Source organism: Lactuca virosa, chromosome 5 (assembly GCF_052849685.1).
Source record: "Lactuca virosa cultivar CGN04683 chromosome 5, Lactuca_virosa_CGN04683_v6, whole genome shotgun sequence".
NCBI classification, from domain to species: domain Eukaryota; kingdom Viridiplantae; phylum Streptophyta; class Magnoliopsida; order Asterales; family Asteraceae; genus Lactuca; species Lactuca virosa.
Window position 1 is genome coordinate 459584986 of NC_136430.1, and position 11609 is coordinate 459596594.

Sequence of the window (11609 nt, forward strand, 5' to 3'; positions counted from 1 at the left end):
AAATCTTCCTCCCATCGAAAGGGTTTAACTTTTCAATTATTAAGTTTAGCACCGTTTTTTGAACCAGCACTCTCCAAGAATGAAGCCTAGCCATATTACCACCAACCAAAAGACCCATGAATATTCATGGTTGTGCAACCAATGCTCTCCGCCACAACTTCAATCTCCATATTAGGCACTCCAGTACCTAACAATTTACTTTCATGAATATTTATTTTCAATCCCGAGACTACATAAAAACAATGAAGAACCCAAATAATGGTCGAAATAATTGACTCCTTCCATTCTCCCACAAAGATAGCATCATGGGCATAAAATAGGTGTGAGACTAAAATAGGAGCATAATTAACAATAGAGATGCAAGAAAACAAAATTACCCTTAATAACACCTTGAAAAGCTGCATATAAGTTTTTCATCACCAATAGAAAAAGAAAAGACGATAGATATGATCATCTTGACGAAGTCTCCACAAAAATTAGAACTCATCCATCACAAAACTATTGACCAAACCGAACCTTGAGAAGACTACAAGCATTTAACTTTTATTTAAAATAAAAAAACTCATAGTTAAAAAACTTACAACTATTTTTTTCGAAAATTTCTATACAAATAAAAGCTAAATCTTATAGTTTCCAATGAAGTGTAAGGTTATATTATTGCAATTTTAGAAGATAAAATGATTATATCCTAACATAATCTTCGTTTTTGGTATTTTAGTGATTGGCTCGGTGTAATTTCTTATGCAAGATTATGCCATGATAGCATAACACCGTGTGTATAGAGTGTTTTTAACTTTTAATTGTCTAATTAAATGCCACTTTCATATGGACACTACTGGAGCAAAGAATAGCCGTACAGAAGTATAGATTCATTGTATTGTATTTTTTATACATTAAATTTACAGATCATACATACACTGTCACACAAATAATAATAATTTCACCCAATTATTATTATTCCTACTCTACATCGGCAAGTCAGCCTTTTCACTTCCCGATTGTGCATAACCGTATTGTACGGTACAACACACTAATGCTTGTGAAGTATATTCGTGGGCAAAACCCGAAACGCCCAAAATAATATAATTTGTGCAAATTGGTCACGGAATATTTTTTTTTTTCAAACTAGCGACGCACTGTAGTCTGTAGCCACCGCCGTTCTCCGTTCAAATTCTCTGATCGCCCTGCCGCCGCCGGCTGACGTGGCGGTGGTGAAAATCCGTGAATGATCAAAGTCGTGGATGTACTGGCTTACGATGGCGGATCCCGGTACTGCCACTAGCTCAGCCCATGCATCGTCGGCTTCTTTACCGTTTTGTTGGAAGGCTTTGGTGGCGTCCAGCCGGTGGATTTTCCACCCTTTGATGTTTTTTAGTCGGTGGATTTTTCTTAATTGCCGGCATGCGAGTTTGCATGTGTTGATCTTTGTTTCGTTAATGGCGGATTCTAGTAAATTTGATCGAACTTTTTCGTCGGTAGAAGATGAGTATTCTGAGCGGAAAAAACTGTCGAATTCCGGCACTCCGATGGCTCGCCGGATTCCTTTCGAGTAATCAGAATTTGGATTAAACAAGTTTCTAACTTCATCCACCATCCCCTCAGCCACCATACGGTTGACTCGGGCGGAAACGAATTGTTCGAGCACGGGCATTGCGACGTCGACCCACAAGAAACAAACATCGTAACTCGACCGGAATTCGTGATTCCGGTCATCAACCAATGCTTCTATGAACGAATTCGATCCTCCAGCAATAATCGGGAGGTTATTTCTACTGACGATGGATTTCATTGCGACTGATGAGGTGCTAACGAAGTCAGAGGAGGTGAAATCCGTGTCGGAATCCACTATTCCAATAAGGTGATGAGGCACGCCGTCGCTTTCTTCGTCGGTGATTTTGTTGGTGACGATGTCTAAGCCTTCGTAGACTTGCATTTTATCGGAGTTTATAATCTCTGCGGGGTAGCGAGTGGCGATGTCGACGGCCAGTCTTGATTTTCCGGTGCCAGTGGCGCCCATTACCACCACAACTTTTTCTTTTTGTGGACGTCGCCGGAGCAGCGACAAGTTGATGGGCATTTGCAATAAGGATGCATGAGCTTGCAGTTTGCACATCATCATCATTATTGCCTTTTTCAGGTGGTGGTTATAATTTGCCGGAGAAGCTTTGAATGGTTGAACACATACACTGATGTGGTTTATATTATAGTAGAAAGTAGCTACATGGGAACTTAAAAGTTGCACGAAGGTTCCTTCTGTTGTGTGCATGTATATATTAATTAATATTATTATTAACTTTGATGTAATTTTATCATATTAAAAATACTCTTGATATTGATTTATTGTGGAAACTCTATTAAAATGTAAAACATATTAATTTCTAAAAAAGTAGATGTAAAAAAACATGCATGCGATATTGATCAAGGTATTTTTTTCTGCAAAATGTGATTGATATAACTTAACAGGTCTTTTTGATAAAGATCAATTACGAATCTATAATAGGAAACCAGGTGGTTCATTAGAGCATCTATAATGGTGAGTTCAATGAAAGAGTTGAATGAGGTGGCAAGTCCACGTGTCATTCAATTGATGAAACTCTACTATTGTGAGATACCACTTTGGCATTCAATGGATTTGGAGTTCAATGGTCATTAAACTCTTTACTGGGAAAAATGAAAGTTTTTTATTCTTAAATATTTACTATAAATTATGTTTTGTAACATTCTATTGAACTTTGTAGAGTTCAATGCATTGTAGAGAAAAAAAATAATAGAGTTGTATGGATTGTAGAAAGATGATGTGACAATCTATTGAACTCTATGGAGTTCAATGCATTGTGGATGCCCTTAATCAGATTAATCGGGTTGAAGCGAAAAATGTGTTCCAGAAAAATAACCATTTCAACATGAGAGGACCAAACCCAAACTGGTCATTTCTTATTTATTTTTTACTTAAACCAACTTAAACTTAGAGTAAAGACAGTCTAAACAAGGCTCCAACAAGCTTAGTGTGAAAAAGACATTATATATTATAACGGAACCCCCTCTGTTAGGGCAAGATCCTCAATCCTATCCAGGATCCCGGATCTCAAAGATATCTAAGGATCCTTAAACCTATCAAGGATCCCGGATCTTAAAGGAGTCTCAGGATCCCGAACATAGATTAGGATCCTGAACATCGCCATTATTATTTCCTAACAAGTTTAACGACTATATTTCTTGTTTATTTCTCATATGTGCATAAATGGTCAACATAAGACTCATTCATAACGAATAATCACTTCAACCAGGCTTAAAACCTGAGAATACCAAGTCAAAGCACGTTGCAAATACCAGTTCAGCAGGATCCCGAAAATATCAGACTTTTAGTTACTTAACCTAGACTATAAATACACTTGTAAAACTCACACAACGTACACAAACTCTGACACATTACCCATTTAGACTCACTTTATCATTTGTAATCATATTATCAAGCTTATCTCTATAATTCATTATTCAATCAATAAAATCAAACAAGCCAGGTAATGATTATCACCTCCCAAGGTTTTATGTCGGAGATCCTAACAAGGATCAAGGGCTTTCCTTGTAAACCACTCTTGTCATTTTAACTTCAATTCGATTCTTGTATTAGCTAAAACACCACAGCCTCTCATACAACTTGATTGATCTTCGTTTGATCGATTTTGACCAAAACAATTTGGCGCCCACCGTGGGGCCATGGTGTTCGTAATTTTCAAAAACCATGTTTACACAACCAACTTTATCTTTTTCCTCTATTCCTCCAATTTCCTCAAAGAATCTTCCACCACCTCCAAACGGACCTCCCGGTCAGAGGAAAACTTCGGATACCTCTAAAAAGAACACCTCTCCGATCATCAGCCATGTGAATCCAGGATCCATGGGATTCCAGGATCCTCCGGTTCCGATCTTTAACAACGAACTCTTCTCCATGGTGAAGATGGTGAATCAAAAACTGAATCAACGACAGGAGGACAACATAACATTGCTCAAATAAATCGAAAGAATAGGAACAAAGATCCACAAACCGCATGAAACAACACCTTTGATTTCGTAACCCAGGATCCTCGATTTCGACAGCGCAGGATCCCTAGGGAATCATCAAGATACTACAACCTCGGCACCTGTTGTTGCTTCGACTTGGGGAGCAATCACAAATAATCAAACCCTTGTGATGCAGGATCCTAACGAAACCTTCACTACCCTAAAAAACCAAGTAACTGGTAACTTACTAAATAATAATGCATTTAATACTATCTCTGAGGATCTTGATGCAGGTATAAGTCCTATCATGGCTAGGGAACTTCAACAATTGAGACAGATGATCTCGAGTGTACCAGGAATAGTCCAACCTATACCAGAAGCAACCCCTGCAAGCCACAGCATCTCGAGATTTGCTCCCGCAATATGTGACAACCCAAAACTTCTAACTTGTAAGATCAGTTAATGTTATCAATATTAAACTCGATTTTATCATCATTTAACACCATTTAAGGGTGTAACGATACTTTCTAAGCCTCGTACAATCAAAGGTTGAGTTCTAGGTCGAGTAATACCAAGTTATAGTACAACATTCGGGCCATACACCCTCTCGGGAGGAGTGTACAGCCATACACATGGGTGTGCGGCCGCACACCCACCCTCCAACCGTACACCCTCCTCTATATAAAAGAGGAGACCCCTTCACTCATTCCTTTCCTTTGGCTGCACTCAACTTTCTCTCATTACTTTCTCTCTCTAAAAACTTCATCCAAGAACACTCTAAAGGCCTCAAAAACGTGAATTACTTCATCATTCAGCTTGTTAGATTGGTAAGACACCTGAATCTAAGACTAAAACTCATAGTGTTCTTCATCCTTTGAAGGTGTACGGCCGCACACCTTCATAAGGTGGCCGTACACACCTTAAAGACTCTCCAAAGTGAAGAGTTTGGCCTCCATTTGCTAGTTGGACTTGGTATTAGCACTAGAACACCTAAAAATCGACATTTCGGGCACAAATGAGGAGTGTACGGTCGCACACTCCTGTGTACGGCCGCACACCCCCTCTGTATGGCCGCACACTCCCATGTACGACCGCACACACGTCCTGGCCGCACACCCTGGCCGCACACACACTCTTTTGGCCGTACACCTCCTTTGTTTGATCATATAGGGTCCCGACAAGCGTTTCCAAGTCCTTAGGGTGGTTTCCCGCCATGTTTTGTCAAGGAATACCTTAATCTAATACATATATGTGTTATTATATGTTAATAGGATCCACTTGCGTACGAAACATCAGTTGACACTCAGTACTCGTAACTGATCGTACATCCGAACTACACGTAAACTAGTTAATACAGGATTGTGAGACTTATCTTCGTTATGCCCTTCTGGGTACCAATAAATCCTCTCCGGAAGTATAACCAGAGTCTCCTGGAGAGAGAACGTGAAATTTGTGAATAGATCTATTCGGGATGAGTAATAAAACTACTCTTGGTTTTATTTGAGTAATAAAACTACTTACTGGTGGTAACCAGGGTTTTCAAATGATATTTACTTATAACGAAAAGGAATCAATTTTACAAATTCAGTGACTAGTTTCCAATACAAAAACATGCTTATGAACTCACCAGCTTTATGCTGATACGTTTTCAAAATCGCTTGTATTCTCAGGGCAACGATAGACAGGTACCTTCGCCCACTTTTGGAGAAGACGGAGCATCTTGAAGTCCAGTCTTTATCTTTTGTTACTTTTGAATATACTGATATGTACAAACTATGTTTACAAACAAATGTAAATATTCATATTGTAATGTAATGGTTGTGTTTACTTTGATTACTATGATACGATTGTTGTGATACTACGCATGACGTCGCCCGCCCCCGGACGTTTCCGCCGTCCGTTCTGACGGTTCGGGGGTGTGACAGATTGGTATCAGAGCTATTGTTTATAGTGAACTAAGTATACCGAACCTTACATGGTATACAACTATAAACACTAAGGGGGCCGAAGTGCTCTGAACTAAAAGTATACTTTTAAAATACAAGTATTTTTACGAAAAGTATACAAGTATACCTACATACCAGAAACAGTCTCATGAGTAGAACAAAACAAAAGTATTTGGATGTTGAACACTGCGGTTAAACCTGGGCAGTTATGTAATCATGTCTAGGGTCAATATAGCCTGATCAACTATATTCATTCGAGACATGACCAACATGTGCTTGGGAGTGATTGTGGTGTTGCAACAGGCCTAAAACTTACCAAGTACCCATACAACAAGTCATCGAAAGAACAAAACAGTCAAACTTAAAATACTATAGGAGTATTTTACTAGAGTCAAGTTCATTGTTGAAATTCACTTCCAAGTGTTGCTACTCATTCCTTTTAGCGATAACTAAATTGCATTGGTAGTCCTTCCTTGCTTATCGCTTAGTAGAACACTCTAGTTATCATATTGAGATATATAATCTTGCTTTATATCTCTTGATTCGATTCCAGAGGACTTACCACCCTCTTCTTCCTGATCATTTTAGAACAAGATGCCTCCAAAGAAAAGACCCAGCAAAAAGAACAACGATCCCCCAACAAATCCAGCTCCTCCACCTCCTCAATTAAATCACGCTATGTTTCAAGCGGCTGTTACTGCTGCTGTGGCTGCCGCGATGTCACAGATGAATCCTGGTGGGTCTGGTGGACCGGGAGGTGGTACACATCCTGAAGGGAGTCAAGGGCACCAGAAGGAGTGCTCCTGTAAAGACTTCATGAACGCAAAACCCACATCCTTCGACGGCACTGCAGGTGTTATTGCCCTGACTCGATGGTTCGAAAAGATCGAGTCTCTCTTCGAAATCTGCTCTTGTTCTGGAGCCAACAAGGTGAAATTCGCCGCTTGCACTTTCACCAACAAAGCATTGACCTGGTGGAATGGCTGGGTCAAGTCCCTGACCATGCCAATAGCAAATGCTATGGGTTGGGAGAGCTTGAAAGAGCTCATGCTTGCTGAGTACTGCCCACGGGGCGAAATGCAGAAACTGGAGCACGAACTCTGGAACCTAAAGATGAAGGGTTCCGACATTGCTGCTTACACATCTAGGTTTGAAGACCTAGCACTTCTATGCCTGGGGATGGTCACTCCGGAAAGCAAAAAGGTTGAAAGATACATTTGGGGACTGACCCAGCCGACCAAAGGAAATGTCTTGGCTGCTCGGCCAACTACATTTGATAGCGCCAAGTGCCTGGCGCAGACTTTGATCGATCATGGAGTCGATCTCGATGAAGTGGCAGCCACTCCTGAACCGGCTAAGGGGAGTGGTGAGAAAAGAAAGTTCTGGAAACAGAGAAAGGGTCAGTCTTCGCAAGAGCCCTCAAAGAAGCAACATACGGTAGCAATTCACGCTGCTACTACCCCTGTCGCTGCTCCTGCAACTCAAGCACCTACCAGTAGGTATACTGGTACCCTCCCTTGGTGCAATAAGTGCAGTTATCATCAACGCATCCCTGGTCCATGTCATGAGATGCTCTGCAACAACTGTGGTCAAAAGGGCCACCTGGCTCGAGGCTGCAGAAACCCAGTCCAACCAACCGATCAGGCCTCTGGAGTAGGTGTTGGTCAAGCCTGTTACGGCTGTGGGGAAGTCGGGCATTTCAAGAGAAACTGCCCCAAGGCAGCAACAACTGGTAACACCAGGAGAGTACTATCTATGGGGCAAGAGGAGGCCGTGGTTGACCCTACCGTTGTGACGGGTACGTTCCTCCTCGATAACTCTTATGGATGCATTCTTTTCGATTCTGGTGCTGAAAGAAGTTTTGTTAGTCATGCATTCAAGTATTTTCTTAAACATATGCCTCAACCCTTAACCGAAACATTTACCGTCGAAATGGCTAACGGTGAGAAGGAGAGCGCTAATGATATAATCCGCGGTTGTACTCTTACCCTGAACGATCATTCATTTCCCATCGATCTTATGCCAGTCTCCATAAAAAGTTTTGATGTCATCATTGGCATGGATTGGTTGAGCGCCAATCGTGCTGATATCCTTTGTTTCGAAAAAGCCATCCGTCTCAACCTTCCCTCTGGCGAAACTCTCATGATCTACGGCGATAAACTCAGTTCAAATCTACGTATCATCTCGTGCATCAAAGCTCAGAAACTTATGCAAAAGGAATGTCATGCTTTCCTAGCCCATGTTGTTAACGGAAAACAGGAAGTTAAAGACCTTGAGAGCATTCCCGAAGTCTGCAACTTTCCTGATGTCTTTCCCGAGGAGCTTCCGGGAATCCCTCCTGAACGCCAAGTCGAGTTTCGTATCGACTTAGTCCCCGGAGCTACTCCCGTAGCTAAATCTCCATATCGCCTAACACCAGCAGAAATGCAGGAGCTATCCAGTCAACTCAATGAGCTGCTCAGCAAAGGATTCATCAGACCGAGTTCCTCACCCTGGGGAGCCCCGATCTTGTTTGTGAAAAAGAAGGATGGATCCTTTCGGATGTGTATCGATTATCGAGAGCTGAACAAGCTCACTGTCAAAAACCGTTACCCTCTTCCCCGAATTGATGATCTCTTCGACAAACTTCAAGGAGCCAGCTACTTCTCGAAAATAGATCTAAGATCAGGGTACCATCAGCTGCGAGTCCATGAGAGTGATGTTCCTAAAACAGCTTTTCGGACTCGATATGGTCACTACGAGTTTGTAGTAATGCCCTTTGGTCTAACTAACGCACCGGCAGTATTCATGGACCTGATGAATCGGGTGTGCCGTCCTTTCCTGGACAAGTTTGTCATCGTGTTCATCGACGATATACTTGTCTATTCCAGAAGCGAGGAAGATCACAAACGGCACTTGAGATTGGTGCTGGAAACTCTAAGGGTGGAGAAGCTTTACGCAAAATTCTCCAAATGCGAATTCTGGATTCGAAAAGTAACCTTCCTAGGTCACGTGGTAAGCGAGGAAGGCATTCACGTGGACCCTTCCAAAATCAAAGCGATAGAGAACTGGTCAGCACCAAAGACACCCACAGAAGTTCGTCAATTCTTGGGTCTCGCTGGCTATTATCGCAGATTTATCCAGAATTTCTCCAGGATTGCCAAACCCTTAACCACTTTGACTCAGAAAGGTGTACCCTTTTGTTGGAGTGAAAAGAAAGACACGGCGTTCCAAACGTTGAAGGAGGCCCTATGCAGCACACCTATCCTGTCACTGCCCGAAGGGACGGAGGATTTCGTTGTCTACTGCGATGCATCCAATCAGGGCTTAGGCTGTGTGCTCATGCAGCGGGGAAAAGTTATTGCTTACGCCTCGAGACAGCTGAAAACACACGAAGTCAACTACACAACGCACGACCTGGAATTGGGAGCAGTGGTCTTCGCATTGAAGATATGGAGACATTATCTCTACGGAACCAAGTGCACTATCTTCACTGACCATAAAAGCCTGCAGCACATCTTCGATCAGAAGGAGTTGAACATGCGACAACGGCGATGGGTTGAGCTACTCAGCGATTACGAGTGCGAAATACGCTACCATCCCGGCAAGGCCAATGTAGTGGCGGATGCTCTTAGTCGCAAAGAGTACACAAGTCACAGTGCGAAAGCACTAACTATGACTATCCATTCCCACTTATCCGCACAAATCAGAGAAGCCCAGCTGGAAGCCCTAAAGCCAGAAAACATCACGGATGAGGCCTTGAGAGGAATGGATAAGAACCTAGAGATCAAGGGAGACGGAGTCTATTATTTCATGGACCGGATCTAGACCCCAAAGTTTGGTGGTTACAGAGAAGTCGTCATGAACGAAGCTCACAGGACCAGATACTATGTTCATCCAGGTTCGGATAAGATGTACCTCGATCTCAAGAAACTATATTGGTGGCCAAATATGAAAGCAGAGATCGCTACATTTGTGGGCAAGTGTCTGACTTGCGCCAAGGTGAAAATCGAATATCAGAAGCCCTCAGGTCTGCTCCAACAGCCGGAAATTCCCGAAGAGAAGTGGGAGAGGATTACCATGGATTTCATCACCAAATTACCCAAATCTCCGAGTGGGTACGACACCATCTGGGTAATAGTCGACCGACTAACTAAATCCGCTCACTTCCTGCCGATCAAGGAAACCTTCAAAATGGAGAGACTTACACGAATCTACATCCAAGAGATAGTCTGACTACATTGTGTACCTGTATCCATTATCTCCGATCGAGATAGCAGGTTCACTTCGAGATTCTGGCAGTCACTGCAGAAGGCTCTTGGAACTAAGCTGGACATGAGTACAGCTTATCATCCTCAGACAGACGGGCAGAGTGAGAGAACCATCCAGATCCTGGAAGACATGTTGAGAGCATGTGTTATCGATTTCGGAAAGTCGTGGGACACCTATTTACCCTTGGTCGAGTTCTCCTACAACAAAAGCTACCACACCAGTATTAAAGTTGCGCCGTTTGAAGCCCTATATGGCCGTAAGTGCAGATCCCCTCTGTGCTGGGCTGAGGTAGGCGACACGCAGCTTTCCAAGGGACAAGTCCCCAACAACACTCTCACCGGCCCAGAAATAATTCGCGAAACCACAGAAAAGATCGTCCAAATCCGAGAACGACTGAAAGCCTCATGAGATAGCAAAAGAGCTACGCCGATATACGACGAAAACCCTTGGAGTTCCAGGTTGGAGACCGTGTTTTGTTGAAGGTTTAGCCCTGGAAAGGCATGATACGCTTTGGGAAGCGTGGAAAGCTGAATCCAAGATACATAGGACCGTTCGAGATCCTCGCCAGGATCGGTCCTGTAGCCTACAAACTCCGTTTACTTCAAGAGCTTAACAACATTCATCCCGTCTTCCACGTCTCGAACCTTAAAAAGTGCTTATCCGATGAGACTCTTACTATTCCTCTCGATGAGATTGAAATCAACGAGAATCTAAACTTTGTGGAAGAACCAATCGAAATCATGGATAAGGAGATCAAACGAACAAAACAAAGTCGCATCCCGATAGTGAAGGTTCGCTGGAATGCCAAGCGGGGACCTGAATTCACTTGGGAGCGCGAAGATCAAATGAAACAGAAGTATCCGCATCTCTTTCCCTAATTCATGATTTGTATTCTATATGCGAATTTCGGGACGAAATTCCCTCTAACGGGGGGATGATGTGACAACCCGAAACTTCTAACTTGTAAGATCAGTTAATGTTATCAATATTAAACTCGATTTTATCATCATTTAACACCATTTAAGGGTGTAATGATACTTTCTAAGCCTCGTACAATCAAAGGTTGAGTACTAGGTCGAGTAATACCAAGTTATAGTACAACATTCGGGCCATACACCCTCTCGGGAGGAGTGTACGGCCGTACACATGGGTGTGTGGCCGCACACCCACCCTCCAACTGTACACCCTCCTCTATATAAAAGAGGAGATCCCTTCACTCATTCCTTTCCTTTGGTTGCACTCAACTTTCTCTCACTACTTTCTCTTTCTAAAAACTTCATCCAAGAACACTCTAAAGGCCTCAAAAACGTGAATTACTTCATCATTCAGCTTGTTAGATTGGTAAGACACCTGAATCTAAGCTTAAAACTCATAGTGTTCTTCGTGTTCTTCATCCTTTGAAGGTGTATG

General features: G+C 42.5%; 1 pseudogene; it reads right to left on the reverse strand.

The window, feature by feature from the left end:
* Positions 1–861: 861 nt before the first annotated feature.
* Positions 862–2161, reverse strand: LOC145116118 (adenylate isopentenyltransferase 3, chloroplastic pseudogene; annotated as a pseudogene).
* Positions 2162–11609: the final 9448 nt, after the last annotated feature.